The sequence below is a fragment of the Balaenoptera musculus genome, chromosome 13 (genome assembly GCF_009873245.2).
Source record: "Balaenoptera musculus isolate JJ_BM4_2016_0621 chromosome 13, mBalMus1.pri.v3, whole genome shotgun sequence".
NCBI classification, from domain to species: Eukaryota; Metazoa; Chordata; class Mammalia; order Artiodactyla; family Balaenopteridae; genus Balaenoptera; species Balaenoptera musculus.
Window position 1 is genome coordinate 4181800 of NC_045797.1, and position 25354 is coordinate 4207153.

General features: G+C 40.6%; 1 protein-coding gene across 4 annotated transcripts in view; it reads right to left on the minus strand.

Annotated features, from left to right (window-relative positions):
* TMEM182 (transmembrane protein 182) overlaps positions 1 to 25354 on the minus strand; it is a 373493-nt gene that overhangs the window by 63217 nt on the left and 284922 nt on the right. The window lies entirely within an intron of this gene.

Genomic DNA, 25354 nt, shown 5'->3' on the forward strand with positions numbered 1-25354 from the left:
GAAATTGAAACACATCTCCCTATTTCAGGTCAATTAACTCTGAAAGAAGAGAAGCTTGGTACCTCACCATATTTTCTTTATTTTTGTGGGCAGCCATTATATGTCCATTATTTGGGTCTAGCACAGAACCTCAACTGCATATTTACAGCACAAAAAACGAATTTTTCCCGCTCTGTGACCTCTGCCCCCAAAATTGATTTCCCTCTTTGCTATGTGGAAGGTAGTGACACTTATTTTTATTTAACGATGTGATCATGGTGATTTTGTTTCAGCAATCATTTCAATTGTATGCTGTGTGGAGCTGTCATCTGAGAAAGGCTGTTACTGATGCTTCTTTATCTACCTACACCAAACAGCTTTCCCAATTATGTCAATTACTTTCAAATTAATGAAAGATCCTACCTAAACAAATAATCACTTTTTTAAAAAAAGTTTCCCTATCGAATTATATGATATCATCTTCATATGACAAGTACCGCTCCTTAACCCTCCAAGATAAAAGGCGTCTGTTGGTGGCATTTCGATTCTTATCCATTATTTATACAGGGCATAGGTGTAGGTGCAGCTCATGCTGGGTGCACCCATGCAGACAGAACAAAGCAAGAACTCTCCTTTGGGGGATTACGGTATAAATGCACACAAGGACACACGAGACAATAAAACGCAATGCAACGTGAGGATGTTGAGAAGTGTGTGGTTATTGTAACTGAAATACTTTGCGAAACAGATGGTTTTTAAGGAGGTTTGTGATAAAAGAAATTGAGTGGGTTTGCTGTACATTAATAGGAGGCTGCTCTGGGATCCTGAGGAGAAGAGAAAAAAGTGGCCATGGGAAGGAAACTCCTTTCCCCTCCACCACCTGGGTACCTCTCCTTAGCTTCCCTGTTACCCGTGTTCCATCACTGGAGAGATGGCACTTGGCCAGTAGATCTATTTCTTCTAAATAAAAGAGAAAGGGGGCTTCCCTGGTGGCGCAGTGGTTGAGAATCTGCCTGCCAATGCAGGGGACACGGGTTCGAGCCCTGGTCTGGGAAGATCCCACATGCTGCGGAGCAGCTGGGCCCGTGAGCCACAATTACTGAGCCTGCGCGTCTGGAGCCTGTGCTCCGCAACAAGAGAGGCCGCGATGGTGAAGAGGCCCACGCACCGCGATGAAGAGTGGCCCCCGCTTGCCACAACTAGAGAAAGCCCTCGCACAGAAACGAAGACCCAACACAGCCAAAAATAAATAAATAAATAAATATTTAAAAGAAAAAAGAGAAAGGGAATGAATAATGGTCAGGAAGAGAGGGAAAGAATGTGGTGAGTAGCCTGAGCCCTGGGATTAGGCAAACCGGGGTCAAATCTTGGTAACTGGGAGTCCTTGGGCAGGGAACTCTGCAAATTTCAGTTTGCTGATTTTCAGATGATTACTACAGGCCCATACATCCCTGGAACCAGATGTATCTTGGAATTCAGGACAATGCAGAATTAACACGGGTAATATGATATGTACGCTGCATAGTACACACCACCCTGGCAAGGTCTGGGGTAATAAAACACAGACCTAATTTTATAGCAAATACTCAAAGCAAGTGGAATAAACAAAGAGAACAAGTCAGCTCAGTCCGGGCTTTTCTGCCCAATGAAGTCGTGTTATATTTTGTGGATTGGGGAGTCATGGCACATCTTTCTGTGAGGAAGATGGAGATCCAGCACACGAGTGGATCAGAGAAATTGATCTGAAGTAGAAATTGATCAGAGCAAAGACCGGCTAGATCACAGGTCTTGACACTATTATTTCATTTCATCCTTTGCCAAGTCAAGGTGGTCTTACCTCGTTCACCCTGCTTCTACCTTCAGCACCAGCACTCTAGTCCCAGATACCAGCTTTCCTCATGGTCAGCCCCCAATGGTCACCCAGATCATGAGTCTGCTAATCAGGAGGGGCCACTCTGAGAAGCTGTGTCCCTGTAAACTGTTCTCCACACTGGAGCCCACGTGATCTCCCACCACAGGCAAATCAGATCCCGCCATCCCCTGGCGGAAATCCTGCAGTGACGTCCCATGACCCCCAACCTAGTGGCCCAAGCCTTCGACAAGGTCTACCAGCCCAGCCCCCGGTCAGGCGGCTCTCAGTTCCTGAGCTCCTTCTCCTGTCTGAGGCCTTCGTACCTGCTGTTCCCTCTGCCTGGAATGCTCTTCCTCCCCTCTTCTCCCAGTTCCCATCCTCTTGTTCTTTGGATCTGACATTCAGGTTGCTCTGTGCTGCCCACACCTGGCCATGCTGTCCTGCCCTACTAGCCCCCAGCACTGTCCTCCTGAGACTCTCTCCAAGGTGGTCGGTGGATATACTTCTGTGCTTGTGATCGCACAGTCCCTCCAACGGGACATGAGTCCCATGAAGTCAGGGCACCTGTTTTGCTGGCTCTTGGATGGCAGGGCTCAGCACCTTGCTTGGCACGTGGTACCCCGTCAGGCAGGTGCTACTGTCAACTATGTAGTAGATGTTAACAGCCAAGTCTGACAAGAATCAAGTAACTTACACAACATCACAGAGCAAACACAGTGTGAACTCGGGGCTGGGGCAGAGGCATGCCTCCCCTCCGCACACGGCCACGGAGCCGGTGCAGGGCCAGGACGGACACGGGAAAAGCACCTGTGTGGGTACAGGCCAGGATGAAAACACAACAGAATTTAACTTTCAAACTGAGGTGAAGAGCTGGTTCAAGACTCTGCGGGGAAAACGCTTAGAACATTTGCTTATAATTAAAGTTCCCCCATCCAGATAACAGAGCTTCCAAAAAAAATATTCTGGCTGGCCTCCTGCTCCCAAGTCCGGTGGTATCATCTGCTCTCTGGGTGGGTCCGGCATGGCTGGCAGAAACGCAGAGCAACCTCACTTTCCAGCAGAAGAAAAGATGGGGTTCTTTCCTTGGTCACATGTCACCCCAAAACACCCTCCCCACTGATACCCCAGGTCTATCGTTGCCCTGATGATAAGCATGGTCAGCTGCTCTTTTAACCCCAAAGCAAGCTTGCAGAGTTTATCTTTCAGGGAGTTGTCTGCTCTGACTGAGGTGTTAAGTTCTTTACTTAACATGAGTTCAGTGACTATTTCGATTCTGTATTAAGGTAATAGTTGATGATAGTCATTTAATCTCTAGAAGAGACATCATCATAATTCTTAAGTTCTTTACCAAAATCGTAAATATCATACCTCTTTTTAGGTGCATACAATGATAGATCAAAAAGTTAGAAGTGTATATTAGACCTATTTACTTTCAGTAAACACTTGTTGAATAATTCCTCTCAATCGTCACGTCTGTGGGAAAAATAATGTATATTTTACATCTTTAAAGAAGAGAGTAACCAATGATATGGTACCTCTTTCGCTACGTATGTATAATCCTTGAATGACATTATACAATGCAGCTTCTTTAAGAAGACTTATCACATCTTAGGATAAACATATCAGACGGTTATCATTTGTCCAAAGATATGAACACAATAGAACATATAAAAATGAAAAAATGTCTTAGAAAGCAGTGCTAGAAAAAACAAGGCGAATTTCATCTGTTTTTAATGGTAGTATTGAGCTGGACAGATAAGTTGGATTAATCCGGAAATGAAGACTTAAAATATTGAAATGATTCAGAAAGATGAATCTGAATTTAGCACAGATGTTCTAGAAAGAAATTTTTTTAAAATACAATTTAATGATGAACATGCCAGAGCTTTCCTCCTGAGCAATTTGTGGTTTTTGGTCCTGGCTCCCAAATCAGATAGCTTGTGTCTCAGAGCTGCAACTTCATCCATTGTAAAAGGAGGGTAACAGGGCTATTGCCAAAGTTAAATAAAGTCATACTCACATCTCGGCACTAACTAAAGTGATGGAATTATCCCTTTATAGAATTTTCTGGAATTTCCTATATTAGATAATTGGGGAACTTTCTTATTAAAATAAATTCTAATCATTTCATGTACTTGGGTTCCATCCACGATACTGTGTGAAGATGCTAATTGCAAAGGTCAACTGGACATGACCTTTCCAATCAGGCCTTTGTAGGAATGACCCCATTCCCTACCACCTATTCTCACATTAAATTAAAGCCGTGATGTTTTGATATACTGGCCCCACTGCTGGTCCCAGAGGATCTATCCAGGGCTGGGCAATTGAGTTAAACTGGGCCAGTGAGAACCTTCCCCCCGAATTTGTGGACATGGAACCAGTGAGAGCATAATTGAAGTTCCCCCGCAACAGGCTGAAATAATAAAATGTGAAACTGAGGCGATAAAGAGGGCCAGGATCCAGCCACCTGGGGTGCTTTTGCAGTGAGACTTTGGGGCAGAGAGAAGCTCTGAGGGTCACACGCTTGCCCACTTGCAGCCACGGCGGCTGTAATGTCTCTGGTGAGCTGTGGAGAATCATACGCGGTTAAATGATAAATGAGTTAAGACTATTGATAAGGCTTTTAGGATATAAAGACCGTATGTGCCCCGAAGTACCATTCATGTAACTTGGTCCCTTGATGTTTGTATAAATCATCAGCTGAAGCTTCCAAGAGATTAAAATACTTATTTTTGAGAAACATCAGGAAATCTGATGAAGGTGATACCCTGAAGTGAAAAATGAACACCAGATGATAGATAAAACATGATTAAATTCTTCTTGTCTAAAATTAAATTGGTTGATTTTATAGGTGAACCAAAGGCTTATTTATTCTTTAACTATTTTCCTTCCCTATCTTAATTATTGACAATTTTTGTCAATATAAAATATCTACTTTATATCCACTAAGCTGTAGCTGAAGCTAGGCACGTAGGAAGATATTAATCATACATAATACATTTGTGAAAAATGAGAAGTATAGTAAGCCTGGTAACCTATTCTCTAATGCTATTTAATTTAGAAATAAAGTAGGGCCTATTTATAGGGGTAAATGCAATGAAATAATTCTGAGTTATGTATCCAGAATTAAAAGCAAAGCACATAATATGGTGAAAGTTAATTATATCAGCATATAGCTCCTAATGAAAGGAAGTATACTTATTAAAGTGAAACACCCAGGGAGTTTGTGTGGTGGTCAAAGATTCTATATCTAGATTGTTAGTTGCTGAAATCCATTATACTCTTCAACTATAATAATAACAACAATAATAGTAAGTGGCACTTAAATAGCACTTTTCAAATGCAACATCATAATACTTTGCATTTATGTGGGCGTTCACAGTTCACAGAGCACTTCCCCACACAGTGCCTCATGGGAAACTCACAAAAGATCCTGTGAAGCAGGCTGGACGGAGATGCTTCCAGTCAGTAACATCAGGCACCTGAGGTCACACCAGGGTACCGACAGGAACCTGGCCCCTACTCAGGTCTCTTGGCAGTTTCCACATCTATGTGGGAAACAAGTGACCCCTGTAGTATGTTATTCCCTGTAGGACACATGTGCCTGTTTACAGGAAGGCTGAATGAGCCGCAGGTCCTTGAAAACACTCCCTTAAAATGGGATACCTCTTTTGCAGTCATTCAAAATCAAAAATTATAGTAATTATTTTGAGTGTATCTTTAATTTCTATGGCAGCTTGCAATTTACAAAGTACTTTCCTATACATGATGTCATTTAAACCGCATAACTTCATCATCATACAGAAAAGACAGGCATTCTATTCCAATTTTAGCAGAAAGAAAAAAATCCACGACCAGAGAGTCTGACTAGGTCAGCCAAGTTTTCCAAGCTAGGAATGGCCGAGGGAAAACGCTGACAAGCAAGGTCTTCTGATACAAACACAATGCAGTGTATGAAGGAACCCTACCTTTTACATCATTCTAAATAGTGCAAATGTCATTTTACCTCTGAAAGACACCTATCGGATGCCAACCATGGGCTGGGATACAAAATGGTGGCTAATGTTAAGGACACAGAAGTGAGTCTCAAAGTCAGATTTCTTAACTCTGAGGCTGCTTCCCTCAATTCCATTTTCCGGAGGTTCACGGCCACGCTGCTGGGGAAGCAGCCGTGATGCTGGAGTGACCAAAGCACAGGTTTGAGTGTTGGTCTGGCTTGAATTTAAATCCTCACTCTGACCAGCTCTGTGACTCACACGCGTTATCTCCTGTTTCTCTGAGCTCATGTTAAACGTTGGAAAGATAACCTCCACTTAGCAGATTTATTTTGAGTATCCAATGAGATAAAGTATGTAGCACCCATAGACCAGGGTCGCACATATAATAAACATTCCTTAAATAATAGCCTGAAAAGTAAAGAGCCTTTTTTATATATGTTATGCTCAATGAAACAAACAAGGCCAGAGAATCCAAGAAATTCACAACTGATCTCCTATCTGGATGCAGTTTCCCCTCAGCTCCACTTCTCCTTCCACCCCCTGGGTCAGATGATGAACCTCCACCCTCAGCAGCTCCTTTGCCCGAGCAACTTCATCTCCACCCTCACCCTCCTCCGGCCCCTCCTTCTCTTCCAACAACCAATGACCATTTACAATGTGGAAACAAAGACTAATCAAGTGAGAACCAGCCAAAGCGATGTACTCAGAGCTGGCTATAGCAGGGGAGTCAGCCATCACCTGGGTTTTGGTAGAGACTCAAAGGCAGGCGGAGGAGTGGGAAAGATTTAGGGTAGAAGAAAAATAGTATTTCATATATGCCCTGATTGGAGGCTGTGGGCATGGGCATCTCAAAGCAGATTAGCTAGAAGTGGGATATTCCATGTGATTGTTACCGGTGCATATTTGGCTTTCTCTAGTTGGTCCTAAGTTGGAAGTAGGGACAAAAATTAGGTAGGATGTCAATTATTAATCAAGTCCTGGCCATTTGGGGTTGATTATCACTGGGGTTATTGGTTGACTTTTTGGAATATTGCTAGAGATTGTCACCTACAAATTGGCACTTGCCATCTATCTCTACAAGGATTAAATCATGTGCTGCTGCAGCTGCTAACTTTCAACACCCTCTGAAAGGAGTTCAGGGTGGAGAGCAAGAATGAGGCACTCTGTGCTGTGGGAAAAAACTGGCAGAACAGGTCTTCAGATAGTTAGATATTTTCAGGAGAAGATTTTATGAGCCCAATTCTTATATCTCCTCGTAACTAGAAAAGCACTAAAATCCTTCACGGTGACGTCTGCTCCTCGTGACTAGCGGTAACCTTCACGAGACTAGCAGCAACCTTCTACAAAAAATATGTGCTTGATTGCATGCACTCCCCCTTCACCAAAATCACATATATACTGACTTTCCCCCTACCTCTTTGGAGCAGTTTCTCAGAGTTATCTGAAATGCTGTCTCCTGGGCTATAGTCCTCATTTTGCCCCAAATAAAACTTAACTATATCTCTCACGTTGTGCATTTTTTTTCAGTCGACAAGATCACCTCTGACTTCCTGGGAGTCTGACCTAGAGATAGCAGGCTGGCTTCCTGGGCTTCCTGTAGATGTTGGGTCAGTTTCCTGGGCTGGTTGTTGCAGATTATGAGACAGGGTTCTATTTCTATACGTAATCTGGCCACTGGCCATTTGTATATTCAGCCTCTTGACAGTTTTCCATGGATTCCTCCTCCACCCCTCCACTCACTTGCCAACTTCCCCCTAACACGTGCTTTTAACTCACAGCGCCCTTGGAATTATCCCAAAGAACTGGATATCATCCTCTTTTGTTTACAACTCTTCTTGCCTAAAATCTCCATCCCGATTCTACAGTGTACTTTACAGTGTCAACTCACAAGCTGAGTCTAGAGGGAAACAGCTCTATCCTCGGAGCAGGGCAGTAAGCCCTGGCCAGCATGGCTTCCAGCAGGTACTACCCCTCTCCAGGCACCAGGTTCCATATGCATGTGTGAGGACAGCAGTGGAGCTTAGATCACAGTCGTGGGCTTACACACAGGTAAAGGGCCCTACCCCCTCCCTCTTAGCTCTACGGGTCAGGGTCTCACCACCCCCTGCAGCTCCACTTCCGGGGCCACGTCCTCTTCCATCTTTTTCCTTATATATCATCCATCCTTAATCCCCCAAATTTCAGAAGATGCTAAAATTTCAATAAATACTTGTAGGATGAATTTCCTCCTGGACCTGTGCTTTGTTAGCATGTTGATCTGAAGTCAAATCCAATAGGTAGAATGGTTTGAAAAAGCATTAAATTCACCTCGATATTTGGAGAATATTTGGTGGCCATTCACATATAGGGAGGGTGGCCTGAGTCCTCATGAAGATAATTAAACATTTATCATCATGTGTAGAGAAGCAAGCTTTTCTGTCCAGGAGAGTTTTTGAAAAGATTGCAATTAACCCCATGGATGCCATAGGGGGCTCTGCTCTTTGGAAGGTCTTTAGTGGAATTCCCTGGGCTCTTCTGGTCTTGGCCTGCAGAACGTGCCTCGTTGTAACAGGAAAAAGCAGGGCTGAAGACAGCTCCAGGCATGTGTGGACTAACATAAGGCAGCGCTTTGAAAGCATCTGATGTTTAGGAAATTCACCTTGACCTTTGGTTTCCTCTTCCTCAGAAATAGGGTCAAAAATTTCCCCCAACACGCACCTGTGGCCAGCAGATGGGAGACAAGATTCCCAATTTGTGGCATTTTGCTCTCTGTTTCTTAGGGCTTGTTTGTGTAAGTGGTGGGGAGGCTGAGGGGAGAAAATTGGGGGGAGATAATGAAGGGAGGGGAAAACTACTGGGTTTGGGGGTCCAAGGTCATTGTTTAATGTGACAAAAGAAGACATTTTAATTGTAAGCAATTAGGCCATCCCTGTTTTGTATCAACAACTCTTCCCTGGGAAAAGAATTTTGATACTACTTCTTTGGGTTTTAAAATGTTTCAGGGTTTCAAAGGCAGACAGGACACATGCTCAAAGCTGGAGAGACCGTGGTCATCTGTATCTCACTGTTGTCCCAGCTCAGGGCCGAGACCCTGTGGACACTGCCATGTTCTCCCCGGGGACCCGCTGAGTCAGCCTTGAAGAAAGCAGCAAGAACCAAGGCGTTTAGAGCCTGAAAGCCCGGAGTCCTGTCTCATGAGGAGGTACTCATAAAAAGATGTTTAACCTTCAAGGGAGATGCCCTATTGTTTCGACCTTCACGACAATTGGGTGTAAAACTTTGAGTAAACACCTTCCTGACACCTATTACAGGGACTCAGCGGGAGGTGCGGCCATTAATCAGAACAGCCGCAGGGGGCAGGGTTGCTGATGGAGCCCTGGAAAGATGGCTTGGTCCCCTGCAGTTCTCTCTCTGTTGCTTCAAATTAAAACCCAAGGAAATCGAGAAGGAAAGAAACTCCATTTGATTCCTGCTCGCCTCCCAGAGGAAGGGGCAGCTTCGACCTGCCTGGGCAGCAGGAGGCACCTGAAGAATGCTAATGCTACCTGTGCTTTACTTTCTCAGGCAGGGAGGAGTAAAGGGAGCCCAGCGATGGAGGAGCTCCCGCCAAGGGACTAGAGGAGCAGATAAGGCTGAGCTCATGTGACAGGGCCAGGACTTTCCCAAGGACACACAGGTGGGCAGGAAAGAGGTGGGGAGGTGCCACACAGAGAGCCCCTGGCGGAGGACAGAAGATGGGCCGGGAGGATGGAATCAGCGGAGGTGGGAACCGTGTCCTGGTGGGTCAGGGATGCCCTGCAACGCTGGCGGCTCCTTCTCCATCTGCCGCCACCTCAGAGCCACAGAGAGCAAGTGGAGAGCAGGGGCTCTGGACTCAGATCGTCTGTGGGCGAACCTGGCTCTGCCGATTGAGGAACTGACATCACCCCGTGTGCCTTGTTTCCTCATCTATTAAATGGGTTTAATAACACTAAAAACCAGCAGTTAGAATTTTTGCAATGCTGCATATTATTATGACAGTATCTGAAACTCAGACAACGAGTGAGGAGTCATTCATGCCCCAGGTCATTTCTGAGGCAGAGAGAATGAAGCCTGTTATGAAGGATGGTGTTCTCCGAATTAATGGTGAGAGAGAAGTAAAATTAAAAACAGCTACTGGGGATGAATAGCATCCTTTCACTCTTCCACAGTGAAGGGAAAACATGAGTGCTTAAATTTTAAAAGGGAGGGACTTCCCTGGTGGTCCAGTGGTTAAGACTCTGCACTTCCAATGCAGGGGGCACGGGTTCAATACCTTGTCAGGGAACTAAGATCCCACATGTTGTGCAGTGCAGCCAAGAAATTTAAAAAATGAATAAATAAATTCTTTTTTTTAAAAAAGGTAAATTTTGTAAAGGAGAAATGAATATTACCGGTATACGGAGGATTAAGTTAGCTGGCAGCATACAGAGCAGAAGAAAAGCAAAATTTAAGTCTGAAGGGCTAGGAAGCATCTGCTATTCACACGCATTCTCTGGGAGGCCTGGGGAAAGTGGGCGCAACTTTGAAATGCCTCTTATTTTCTCAGAACTTGACTTTTAAACCCCTAAGAAAAAGTTTTCAAATGCAAAACTCAAATACTGATTGAATTACAGGAGAAATGAGAGGAATTAGCTAACTCAGATTTGGGCCTTTCACGGTTTGGGGCCTTCTCAGTTCCCAGCCTGCTGCGTGGCTGGGTCTGGTTGAGTCTACAGCCACGCGCTGCTTGTCCTTGACTGTGGTAGGTGACCCTGGATTGTTGCTGTTGGTTGTGATATGACAGGAAGTGATATGATGTCCTGTCCACTGTTTGACCGTTCCTTTCGCTAAGAAAGCACCCGCCCAGCCTTCGCCCTACAGGTTAAGTGAAGCAAAGAATTCACTGAGTCAAGATTAGGTTTAGCTTTCTTTGACTTCAAACCACACACTAATTTTTCCTGGAGGAGGAGATAAATGCTTCTCCAGATTATCTATAATGATTAGATATGTTATTTTATTAATAACAAATGTAAATTGTGAGCAAGTCAGATACATAAATGTCCATCAGTAAATCTGACTGAGGGCTTCCCTGGTGGCGCAGTGGTTGAGAATCTGCCTGCCAATGCAGGGGACATGGGTTCGAGCCCTGGTCTGGGAAGATCCCACATGTCGCGGAGCAACTAGGCCCGTGAGCCACAACTACTGAGCCTGCGCGTCTGGAGCCTGTGCTCCGCAACAAGAGAGGCCGCGATAGTGAGAGGCCCGCGCACCGCGATGAAGAGTGGCCCCCGCTTGCCGCAACTAGAGAAAGCCCTCACACAGAAACGGAGACCCAACACAGCCAAAAATAAAAATGAATTAATTAAAAAAAAATAATCTGTTAAAAAAAAAAAAAAAAACTCCTGGGGACCCAGCTTTGTGCAGGGGCGGAGGGTCAAAAAAAAAAAAAAAATCTGACTGAGAAACCTGCCTGTTTATTAATGAGATTTTGTATGTATTTTATCTAGGGTCTGGGCCTGCTGCTTACAGGCAGTTCCTTCTGACTTAAAGAGCTCAAGCTCCATTTCTAATTCATGGCAGTTTTTGTTGTCCTTGCTGTCTTGTTGTTACTACCCTCCCCTCTTAAAATAAATATCCTTAATAAAAGTCATTACCGCATTTCCAAATATGTCCATGAATCTAAGCCTGGCCCTGCTTGGAAGCAAACCTGATCCAGTAGGCTGGCCTCTCCGTAGTCATTCTCAGGCCTTTCTTCCTTCCCAGGTCCCATCAGAGGGGCTAAAAGCCAGAAAATCTACAGCAGCTTGAGAGGGGTCAGAGGACCCAGACCCGGCCAATGAAGTAAGAGGAGGAATTCTGAGAAAAATATTCCCTCTTTGATGAAAGTAAGGAGGAATAATGGGAATCATCTTTCACCTGAGGGTCAGCACCCTGCCCCTAATCTCCTTTAACACAAGGATGTGATGCTTGTCATTGTGGCTTCCATCTTCTCACAATGAGGAAGGAAGCTTCCAGAAAAGAACCATTACCATCCTGCTGAAGTAGCCCCGGAAGATGCATGGGCAGAAACTTGGGCCCTCAGGATGCTGAGCTACCCACAACTCTGGGACTCCCACTCCAGGACTTCTTACTAAGGAAATAATAAACGAACGTTTTCTAGTTGGGTTTTCTAAAACCCATAGCCAAAAACAATCTAATTGATACATTGGCCTTCTTTTGTGCTTGAGTTTAAAATTCAAAGCTTGAAAACCAAATATAATGTCATCAATCAATCACACATCTTTATTTGTTTGTATGTAATGGTCCATTCCTACATCTATATGTGGAAAACGTGTTTGCATTTAGTTCTGAGTAAACTAGAGTGAGCACAATTCCTTTGTATCTGTCTTCAAAGACTAACGTAAAACCCTCATCTTTTCAACTCCCAGGTGGAGCCGAGTTCCACGTAGAATGTATACCCCTGTGAAACTGGAAGCCCTAAAGGAGAGATCAAATGCTAAGGCGATGCACGTGCAGAAGAGAAAGTGATGAGATTCAGAAAGATGGAAACCATGGAGATAGCAGGAAGCAACCCAGTTGAGATACTAGCAATATACAATACCACTTTAGAAACTAGTCTCCCTATGCTCAGTGTTCAAAGGACAGCGCCATTATGATCCAGGGAAAAGAAGTGCAAAGTGGTGAGTTGTGCAAAGGTGGGCGAGGAGACACTGAGGTCAACAGGGATTCAGAGCTGGGACCCCGATACACACATTGTGAGGTGAGGACCACATCTGACACAACTATCGGAAAGTCTCCACGAGTGAGTGAACTAGGGATAAAACGGGGTGTCCCCTTGACAGACCACTCTTCAGGAAATCCAATGTCCAGTGATTTCTTTTCTACCTGCCTCCCTGCGTGACTCAACTTGCAATGGCAGAGACTTCTAAGGAATAAGTGACCCCTCTTGGCCTCCTAAGAGAAGATAAAGGACAGCAGTAGATCTAAATCAGAGCAATGAGCGTGTTTGGAACCTGGCTAGCAGGTTCCCTGATGACAGGTCTGTTTCTGGCTCCTTTTCAGATGAAAGACGTAAGGAAAGCTGTGGATATTATTATTCTCTGGGAAACTTAGAGATTTGGCACTCTCCTTTCCCCCCTTTGCCCTGCTGGCTGACCTGTGGCATCTCTCCACTGGTCTGTTTACAATTAGGGTCCCCATGCTGCCCAGGTGTGCCTGTCCGCACATGCTGCACCCATCTGGGAGATGAAGATGAACAAATGTTGAAAAAGTTAACCGTTCCCTCCTTTTCTCACCCTCTCTCCAAAACATATCATATAACTCTTGTTCCACACACTTGTCTGATTATACAACTTTAGCTACCAAGAAACATTCTGATGATCCATCGGATGTTGAAATTACTGAGACGTAATTAATTGTATTGTAAAAGGTTGTCAACCGAAGTCCGCTTTCCACTTTTTCTTCTTTCTCTTGGGGATGTTGACCTCATGAGCTACGAACTTACAAACATCTGTAACTCTCTGTTTTAAAAAAAATCAAAGAAAATAAGCAGTGCTTCCTCACAATGCACTCTGATGAGAAATAAAATCTCGAAATAGAGCAGTTGGATTTGTGAGCATTTGCCAGGAGGCACAATTGAGCAAGTGGTTTCCTAACCTGTGTACCCCCTGCCCTTACCAACCAGGCTCCCAGTGAACCTTCAGACACTGATTCCCACAAAGCCTGCAAGAGATTACTGGGTACTCTTCTTGGAGGGAAACTCTCAATCTCTCTCTCTCTCTCTCTTTCTATATCTATCTATCTGTCTATCTACCTATCTATCATCTATCTATCTTTTTCCCCTCTTATTTTTAAATTTTTGTTGCCATTATGATATTTAAAAGCCACACTAGCAAAGAAAAATCTATCACTGAACTTGCCCCCTCAGATAAATGCTTCAAACAACTCAATTCCTGCATGATTCAGATAAAGTTGGATTTGGGTTAAGTGTTCCTAATAAAAGTTGTGGAGAACTTTCCAAATGAAGTTGCATAAGAGGTCTTAGCAAAGCATGTCATAATTGTTCAGCCGAAATGCTGTGCCAGGTTGAGAGCAAGTTCATCGGCTTTCAACTGGTTTCCTCAAATAATCGGATTTAAAAATATAGCTTGGATCCACAATTTCTTGAGTTCTATGTATATCCTTCTTGAATTTTCTAGGGGAAAGGATAGCTAAATAATACTTGGCTTTGGGCTGTGTGAATATTACTTTCTTATGTCTATGATTACTGTAATAGGATATCATGAATATACCTGAAACAATGTAACAAAGCAGATTTAAAACAAAGGCTTAAATCTTCTGATACAATCTGAGAAATCACCAGCATTTGCCCTATGAGTGAAGTAAAAGTAAAAAGACTAGGAGATGTTGGCTTACATTTAACTCATAACTAATAATATGCTGAGAATAATTAGCGGTCATTGAAGAATCAGCCATGAACCAAGCAGTAGAATTAATACAAGACTCCTTCAGTGAGAGAAACAAAGACATCTTGCAATGGGCATAATTACGGTCAATATTTTAAATCATTAATTTTTACCAAACTGTGGTTGATCTGCTTTGTACATTGCAAGCTAAGTTAAATGGGAAAATGATGTGACTACTGGTATATTTCTTTAAATAATTAGAAATACACTTTTAGCTTTTTGTTAAATTCTTTAAACTATGCAGAATCTTTATCCATAATTATATGTGATCCAGAGAAAGAGAAGATGCTCATTCCTCATCAATTTAAAGATTTTTAAAAATCAAAATCACCAAAATAATTTTAATTTAATATAATTTGTGCATACCTATACATGTGCTATTAAAGTACACTTGAAATCCATATTACAATGTTCTTATAATTTCTTGTGTTTTAGGGAAAGGATTATTAAAATTCATTTAGAATATTCCACAAATTTCCATAAAGGAAATCTGCATCTTTGATACACATCAAAATGCAATGTGTGTCAAAAATCACTCAAAATTTTTTTCTTTTTAAAAGTGAAGAGTATATACTTAAATGCATAAACAAAAGGAAAATTGAAGTCATGGAAGACTGTTATAAAACAAGGCTTTAAACGTTCACTTGAAGAATGAATTTTAAACATAAAATGCAATACTGTGTGTGTTCCAGTTACAAGGAGTGTCATTTGTAATCCTCCAGCTGATAGAGCACTGAATGCTCTGAGCGGAGTTATATATTGTGGAGAAAGAGTGGGCGGAGGGCTGTTAGGCTAGGCTTTAGAGAACGTTTGTTCATATTTTATAATTACAAAAGCAAAAATGCATATGAGTAACAATGTTCCTTTAAAAATCCACTCCCAAATCCTATGAAAATTGTAGAATTGATCTTCTTAATTATACAGTTAACTCCTAATCGTTAGGCATTCTGGCTATAATTCATTTACTCCTAATCTTTGACAACAAATCACTGGATTTTCTTGCATGTTTTGTAATGTGTATAATATGAAGACAAGGCTAAGGTTTCTTAAACCCATCAGAAAGGGGTGCATTATTCTGGCCTGATAATGTTTAGACACTTATTTTTAATGAATTTGAGAAGGATCTTTAATTCAAGTTTTGTAGAAACTCCATAATCCAATTTTATACGATTGAAACATACAATACGGAAATGAGAATGATATGCAATTTACCAACCAGTCAACTGCAGCAGCATTTTATCCTCCAAACCACAAGTTTCATCTGGTGCATTTCTGCTACTATCAGAATTGTGATGCAGCTGCACTAGGTACAGGGTAAAGGTACAGCTGCCTTACTGCCCTGCGTTCTTCTCACTTGTTGTCTGTTTCCCTCCCTGCCCGGAAGCCTGCTGCCTCACTATCGTATTCTCTGCATTCCAAATTGAAATGATCATCTGTACTTAAAAGTAGAAGCTTTTCAGAAAATTTCCATTCTCCCTGACAGCACTTACTCAAATTTCCAAACTTACAGTTTCTTCATAAACTCACTACCATTATGTCTAACGATCTTGATCTTCATTAACTGTTTTTCAGATCTGAGCAGTCCTGGATATTACTTTAAAACTGGATCTGTGAATTGCCTACTGTCAGTTAGGCAGGGGATGGCCTGTCCACCCACCCCGCTCCTTCTCCTGGTCTGCAACGGGCCCCTTTCCTCAGCAGGAAGATTGAAGAGTTCACATCCGCTTAAGATGCTGACCCTGCCCTCCAAGGTCATAGACCTCGTGACACTTCCTAAAACATGCACAGAGGATCCTACCCCGGCTGCCACTGTTCAGGATTTTATTACTTACTCATTTCCTACTTGCAATCCGTAAGTTAGATTTCTTTCAAAGGAAGTTTCTCCATATATATATATATATTGTGGCAAAATATGCATAACCTAAAATGTGCCACCTTAACCATTTTAAGCGTATACTTCAGGGGCATTAAGTACATTCACATGCTGTGCTACCGTCATCATCAGTCATCCACAGAACTCTTTTCATTTTGCAAAATTAAGACTCTACCCATTAAGAACTAACCGTCCCCACTCCCATCTCCCCAGCCCTTGGCAACCACCAACTAACTTCCCAACTTTGGTAATGCTGACTTTCCAACACTGTAACATGTAGACATAGTAAAGGGAGGCTTTCTAAATATGTTTGCCTAAAACAGTCACACTTACACGTCTGACCCAGTGGACAACAGGGGAACACAAGCTCCCATGAGCTTATTCAGGAGCCAGCACCGAGTCACCACGCAGCCCTCGGTGGCAGACACTGAGGCCAGTTCAGGTCCTCTGTATTTCCTGGATGTCATGCTGTCCTCCCTTCCCCCATCCGAGGTCACCCCCTCCACCCCCAATCATAGTTAAGTGTTCAGAAATCACTTAATATTTGACTTATTAAAAATTAGTATCCACAGGTAACATTTTATTGGATTTTTCACAATTATGTAATCCCCTTTATCATCAATTCTACATATAGAAATAAATATTAAGTGGTATTTAGCATATATATATATATAAATTAAATATGGCATTCTTTTTTCACTAATATTTAAGGGATAATAACACTTTCTGGATTAAGCATATAGAGGTGAGAAGAGGAATGTAGAAGAAAATGTATATATCAATGTTAGGAATATGTACCTTTGCCTATTGCTATTCTATGATGTTCTAAAATGTGGTAGCAAAACTCAATGCTAATTAAGGTCAAATGATATATTTATATATGGTATCTGTTTAAAATTGAAACTGTAATAATGATTCTGACCTATAGACTGGGGAAAAAAATAAACAGTATGAAGTACTGACAAAACAAGGCTGATATGTTGAAAAATATCAAAATATTTACTTGGAATCTGTGTGTAACATATAGGTGTTATATAAGACCTATAATGATGTGTTTAATTGTGCAGGAGGAAATTTAAGATCAAAAATAAATAAAAGGAATGTAGGCTCATTAAAAAAGCTACAGATAAAGGTACAGCTAAAACAATAAAGTTAAAATACCATAAGCTCTTAGCCATTGTCTGTGTTTTACTTTAGAGTCATATCATTTTTATACCACATTCATATCAAACTGTCAATTCCTGACAAAGTGATATTACCATATACTCTGAAATATGCTATGTTTCTTCCTTGGATAAATACACATTCCTCCATATCCTTTTAAGAGAAGATTCCAGGGTATTTTCCTTTGTAGATATTTCAGTCGAGGAGCAGCATTTACAGTCTGGGTTGGTATAAAATGATAAAAACTTTTGTGTGACTATATAGATGTCAATGACTTCTTAGCTTACAAGGACATCAAATTTAAACGCATCCAAAGAATATCAGTAATATTTTAGAAGTATGTTTGGAAAATATCACTATTTTCTTTTGTCCAAAGTTTTAAACAAATAATGTTTATAACTTAAGCCTCAAATACAGTTGCTGATTTCACTTAATTGCTCCATTTCTTTTTCTTTTTTGTCAAATGTTGTACAACTTGTGACTTCTTTTGTTATTCATCAGGTCAGGTTTGAATTTAATGGTATAAGTAGCATTTTCTCTGGGTAATACAGTTTGATATTGCTTAAGCTATAAAAGCATCTCTTAAATGCAAATCAAAACTACAATGAGGTATCACCTCACACCGGTCAGAATGGCCATCACCAAAAAATCTACAAACAGTAAATGCTGGACAGGGTGTGGAGAAAAGGGAACCCTCTTGCACTGTTGGTGGGAATGTAAATAGATACAGCCACTATGGAGAACAGTATGGAGGTTCCTTAAAAAACTAAAAATAGAACTACCATACGACCCAGCAATCCCACTACTGGGCATATACCCTGAAAAAACCATAATTCAAAAAGAGTCATGTACCACAATGTTCATTGCAGCACTATTTACAATAGCCAGGACATGGAAGCAACCTAAGTGTCCATCAACAGATGAATGGATAAAGAAGATGTGGCACATATATACGATGGAATATTAGCCATAAAAAGAAAAGAAATTGAGTTATTTGTAGTGAGGTGGATGGACCTAGAGTCTGTCATACAGGGTGAAGTAAGTCAGAAAGAGAAAAACAAATATCGTATATTAACACATATATGTGGAATCTAAAAAAAAAAAAAAGGTCATGAAGAACCTAGGGGCAGGACAGGAGTAAAGACGCAGACTTAGAGAATGGACTTGAGGACACGGGGAGAGGGAAGGGTAAGCTGGGACGAAGTGAGAGAGTGGCATGGACATATACGCTACCAAACGTAAAACAGATAGCTAGTGGGAAGCAGCCGCATTGCACAGGGAGATCAGCTCGGTGCTTTGTGACCACCTAGAGGGGTGGGATAGAGAAGGTGGGAGGGAGGGGATATGGGGATATATGTATACGTAGAGCTGATTCACTTTGTTATACAGCAGAAACTAAGACACCATTGTAAAGCAGTTATACTCCAATAAAGATGTTAAAAAAAAAAAAAAAGCATTTCTTTTCCCCTAACAATTTGGTGTATGTTTCTCCAACGAGCCAAATCATTCAGCTAACAACTAGCCTCATTTCACTCAAAACAGAAATTTTAAAACAATTTTAAAAGGTTTTACTTATGATTGCAGGGTGTTTATATTAAACACAATAGGAAATTAACTCAAAACACTGATAAAAAATCATGTAACATTAATGTCAAGCAATGTTTCTTGTCATGCAATGATAACCTCAAAACACCTCCCTCAGTTTGTAAGGGTGACTGCAGCCGAAGGCTGTGTTCGACTTTTCTACATTGAAGAAACATTTTTATCAGTTGGAGGAAGAATTATTTTTTTGTACATAAAATTTATTTTGTGTACTCAAATCAGATAAAGTTTCCAAGCATTTTATTCATAATTTTCTACTTATGTATATTGACCTTTTTTTTACTGGTTTCTTCTAAGTGCTCCACACTGGGATGTCAAAAACTGCTTGCAGAAATAAAAGTATCCTCATTATGCAAATTTAAGTTCCACTGATAGGCATGTTCTGTTTTATAAATTACATCCTCTTGTCAGAAGTCAAAGTGTATTTGAATAACTTCATGGAAATTGTCACCAAGATTTAAAACTGTGTCTTATATGCCATTGTTGGTTTAATCCAGGGGCTGAAAAATGGACATGTATTTATTTTTAAATGTGTGCATGATTACTGCGTCACAAATGTTATCTAAATGAAACCTAGATGCAAGTGTAATTTTCATGTATATTTTGATAAAGTTTTGCATTTTATAAATGTATTTTAAATTTCAGGTTTAATAAGATATGCTAAGTAGTGTTAGTTGCTGTATATTTTAGTGCCAACAAATTTGTTTCCTACGCACTTGGAATTTTCCTAAAGGGTAAAATAAATATACATGTTTTCACAAAATTATTAAAATATCAAAAATTAAAATGAAAAGGGGATTTGATTTATGAAAATTATTTCCTGTTCGCCAAGATGAAAAACATTACCAATTTGCATTTACATGTCACATACTGGAAAACAAAATGTGGTCTCATTGAAATTGAGAACATTTACAAATATCCAAACATTGAATAAATGATTTTTTAATGTGAGCTAAAAAAAAAATCTAATAGTTTTAAATTTACTACTTACACCATCAAAAGAAATCTGGAAGAGAACTGAAGGCATACACTGACATGATCATTTTATTATAGAAAAAAAATGTATTACATTTCCTTTTCAACCGTTCCTGATAAAAGATCAGATTTCAGTTAAAAAAAAAAAAAAAAGTACGTCCTATACAGAGCAGTTGCGTTCGGTGCTCATTTGATTTTACTTTTCAGAATGACCAGTACCACTGTTAGAGTAATCTTTGATGTTACAAAAAGTGGAAAAATCAAAGTAAAGAGCTAAATCTGTTCGGTTTTCAAACATATTAATCTTGTCAAGATAATACATAAAAATCAATCCTTGAAATTTTTTCCAGAGCCCTTCTCCTCTCTTTTATCCAAAATATGAAACCACTTAGAAGGATAAAGCAACGTAATGTGAATGACTTCAGAAAAATATCCTAAGTTATATTTTGGCTAAATAAATTTGAAAATGGCCCAAGTGGCCCGAGTTTGCATGGTCAGAAACGATGTTTTTATCACCCCTGGCATTCGTCATAGGTGCTCAGCTCATGTGTATAGCAGACTGAGATTTCTAATACTGCTTTTTTAAAAATTCAACTGAGTTTCAAGCCCCTGACAGTAACAAATACAAATTGCACCAGCCCCCCCAAAAAATTGTCGGGGCTAATTTTAATATTAATGAATTCTTTACAACCTCAGTTCAGCGGTTTCGATTAAGCTTTAATTAGTAGCCAGAGGGGAATCCAAAACAAAAATACGGAGTTGAATTGCTAATTAAGTTAGTCTGATGAGGTAGAGTTTTAGTAAAAGACTGGTTTTTGTTAGCTGTGCAAGTTCTGACAACCTAAAAATACTAAAGATTATCATTATTGTAACTAACGTTCTATGTTACCAACAGCTTTCTGCACAGAGCAGGCAGTTCCTTAGAGTTCCATGCTTTTGTCTGTCAGTACTGGAATTAAAGCCTTGTTAATAAGAGAGCACTGTATGTGGATGAGAGCCCAAGACAAGCCTGTGGAACTTGAACTCTGATTGGCTATAAATTAACCAGTTACTACACCTAACTGAATGTATTTACCCACCAACAGTTTTCGTGTCATTCACTACAGTTTCCACAAAGATCTTATTTATTTGAAACTGATGTTGGAAAGGAATTTGCTTTCTACTGTTGACGGTGACTCTATTTTTGTTTATGTTCAGGTCCTGAACAACTCGCAAAATTTCATGATTTGTAATGAATTTGAAATTTAGAGAGTGGAAGACAAGAAGAGCCCACCTACTATTCCCAATAAAATATACCTCCTCCTATACCTCTATTGATACTCACTGTATGGAAATAATACCTGACATCTTTGTTTGATTATTTGGATGCTCTCAACAATAGGTTTTGTTGAAGAAGAAAAAATAACATGGATAATTATTTCAAACCTGAAAATTAACCCTTTAGTACAGTTGCCTATTCCTAGTGCAATACAGATTCTCCCTGGTACCCCAAAGACTACTAATTATCCTCTTGAAAGCTCTCTGGTGACGGGGATTCGCCCAGACTGCACCAGAGGAATGTGAACCATCTTCTTCAGGATTGTGGAGAATGTAATTTGATTTCTCCATACTCCAATGTTTTCTGTAATTTGTATTTTATCCTTTTGCTTAAGGTTTCAAAGCCTACAAACCCAATAACTTAGGGATAAGAGAAGACAGAAAAATAAATGATATTGTTTCTAGGGTATTAAATATAAGCCCGGCTATCAGAGCTGCATGGCACTGGCGAATCGTAATCAGGTGCTTTGATTTAACACGGTTTTGTTTTATAATAAGGTGGTTGCCATATGTTGGAAAACCTATCTGCCTGTATCTGAGGGGCTCCATACCTCTGTAACAAATCCAAAAACTCATTTTATAATAGCTTAAATCTACCCATTGTAATGTAGCTCCACAAGTGTAAATCCACATCAAACTTTGCTCATGAATGTGGCTGGAAGATTACCTATATTATCATTGAAAGCCAAAGGGAAGCAGTGAATTAGCATGCAGTGGATCTCGCAAAAATAACTTTCAGTAAATCTTTTTTTAATGCATAGTTTACAATCTTCTTTTGCCCAGCATGAAACTGATTAAGATCCCCCTTCTAAAGAATATTTTCCCCCTCACATAGACGCATTGTTTAATATAGTTACATCCCCCAATACTTGACAAATCAGAATTTCAATGCCGCAAATGTGATGCTTGTTTAACAGCAGCAGAGAGTATTAATAATTTATCTATTTGAATGTAGAATAGGTTCCAATTATAGTATTTCACATGATGCAGCAACTGAACACACTTTCTCTTAGAGGCAGAGAGAAATCTTCAGTGTAAGCAAGCCCTTGATATCTGCTGGAGGATTCATAAATTGCTACACATTGTTAAATATTTCCATCAATAGTCACTTAGTTACATTTTAAGTGATTAAATATTAGAAGTTAACATTTAAACAAGTGAAAAAAACAATGAAAACAAGGAGAAAACTTTTCTTTAAACCAACGCTATCGGTTTCTAAAGAAGCATTCTGGAAATCTAAAAAATTAAGGATGAAATTTAATCCCCAACATTTTTTTAAAAAAATTTCTTTCCAAAAAAAAATGCATACTACAGTTTGAGGCAAGGTATAAGAACAAAATAATTAGAACATTTACACTCTTGCTTAAATATCTCGCTCATAACAATTCATGGTTATGTTTCGGGGATGCCAAGATTAATTAATTCAGTGAGTCAGAGTCAAATTAAAATATTAACAAACAAAAAAGTCAGATAAACTTGCTATTGGAATACTTTTTAAAGGGTACTGAGGGTTTTATTTTACTAATAAATTATTTTCTGGTATTGGTGTAGACAAAGTCTAAAATATAAAAACTGCTTTTAAAAGTAGAAATGGATATTATTTGTTACTTCTTGATTACAAAATATCTCAAAAAATTTGTTCTTTTTCTCGTCATTAAGATATTAAAGGATAATGCTTCAAGTAGGTTTTTTCATCTCACAAGAATACCCGTGACTTCAACACATGAAGTCAAACAGAGAGCATCCCAGGAAAGATATATTCTTGGACTTGGATGTAAAGAATATTTAAAATACGATAAGTCTACAAGGCTATGGGATTTCTTTTTTTGATGCTTTTAATATTTTCTTTCATCTTGTGAAATTCTGTCTTTTCATGTTATTCATGAATATAACTGATGAGATATGCATACAAATATGCACCCACTTAGAAAAAAAATTCAAATGTGCCTCCCAACGCGGCACCAAGGAAATAACTAGGGTAAGGGCTGTGTTCCCTCCTGTTCACTCAGTGTCCAGAGGCAGGGTCTCCTGTTCCTCACCCTCCTCACTGGAGTCCCAGAAAGTCTCAGAGTGAACGTGGGGAAGCAGATTCACTTTTATGTTCAAGGGTCTTCTTAAGATCAGATTGCTTTTACAATTTTAAAGGTAGAGAAGTCACTGAGAAAAGAAAATGATAGAAACCTTTAAATTCATTTGAAATCATTAGATGATACTTTCATGTCAAGAACTGGTTCAGGCAGAGAGAAATTAAGAAAAATTAGCACTTTTTCTTTTTCCTTGTCATCTAGCTGTGGAAATCTAAAAGAAGCAACTGTTTCGTGGAGATGCATCATTTTTAGGTTTCTGAGTAGCAGATCTTCTTCGCTTTGATGCCAGAGATAAGAGCCTACAGGAGGTTTTAAAAATGAGTATTATGAAAATAATAGAGTTGCTTGCTGCTTAGCTGTAATGCTTACTTTATCTGTCCTTAAGTAAATAAGACAGCAGCAGCGTGCAAAACCATCCTGTAAACATAACCACCTGTTCCGTGAAACCCCCGCAAGCATTAGATTTTTAGCAAAGTGAGCTCAACAAGAATTTTGAATACTATATCCTGATGTTTTTTAAGAGATTTTAACATTTTTGTATCTTAAAGGTTTATTTGGTCTATAACTTGAGAATAACATACATACTGTGTTGAATGTTTTTACATGTGTTATTGTATTTTATTCTCAAACCATGGGAAAGAACAATACTAGCATTTCTTAAGCATTTACTGGTGCCTAAGTTCTGTGCTAAATCCTTTCAAAGCCTTGTGCTGTTGCTTTGGAGATATTCACCAGAACACGGGCAGCATGCTGCAAATGCCATTTAGCAAAGCAGCTCTGAGCCTTGAGCTCCACTGCCATGTCTGAAAATGGTCATATGACTGCCTTTGATCACGGTTACCTCCACCCAGCTACCCAGCCCTTCACAGTAGGATCTATCCTACACAGAAAGCAGGTAAAGGAGGTGGTGCCCAGGAGGGATATTTAGAGCATGAAAGATTTACTTGGCAATGCGGTGGTGAAGGTGGAAATTAAGTCTTTGAAAAGATTTTTGTCTGCTATTCCATTTCGATATCAGAGGAAAGGGAAGAAGCAATAGAGTCTTATGTGCTTATTGCTTTTCCTCACCCTTGCAGGTCACTGTCTGGCGGAGTATCTGGCACATAGTAGGGAGTTCATAAAGATTTGCTGATGAATGAATGAACGAAGCATCTCCCTGGGACCAAAGCCACTGGTTGTGTAAATTACATTTCCACACCAACACGGACACTGAAAATGCCACCCTACCCTTGAAAACAACAAAGTTAAGGATCAGCACGTTAGGTGCCTGGAGAATCAGGCCAGGGCAGGAGAGCAGCAGAAGAGGCGCTTCTGAGTGATGAAGACTGCTGAGCAACCAGGAGTGCTGCGTGGAAGAAGGGGGCCTTAGCGTCAACACAGACACCACCTGTGAAGAGGGACAGCCATCTCCAGCAAGGTGATGCCCTCGGGAGATGCCTCTGTCCATGCACAGTGCCGCAGATGGGGCGAGGTGTGAGCAGGGCGTGGGACTTTGACCGGAAGCAGGTCCCTCTTGGAGTTGGGTCTCCCTCAAGAACAAGCCACATCTACGAATCTTAGTCTGATCAACTATACAGTGAAGAAAAGTTCCAACCTACCTCAAAGTGGGTTTGGAGGGTTGCTTGAGGCAACGTGTATGGACCACTTATTAAATGAGCAAGTTCAATATAAGGGTAAGAATTTTTCCAATCAACCGTTACTGGGAGCTGTGGAGCTCAAGATTAGGATGGTGTCTCATAGACCTGGCTTCCCTCCCCAGCTCTGCTTCTGCTGTCAGGGTGACCTCTAACATGTTACCAAACCTCAGTTCTCTCACTGGTTATACAGGCAGCACGGTCGTGCCCAGCTCCAGGGCCAATTGTGAAGATGCAATGAAAGGGTGTCTATCCCATGTCATAGCCAGTTGGACAAACGCAGGCCATGCTGCTACGTGGAGCACACCCTGTGCACCAGGCAGGGGCTCAAGCCATGGACGTGCATCACGCTGAAGATGCTTGACACCACCTGGGGTGTGGGACCATGTGAATGTGCTTCCCAGATGAAATGACAGAGGAACAACGTGA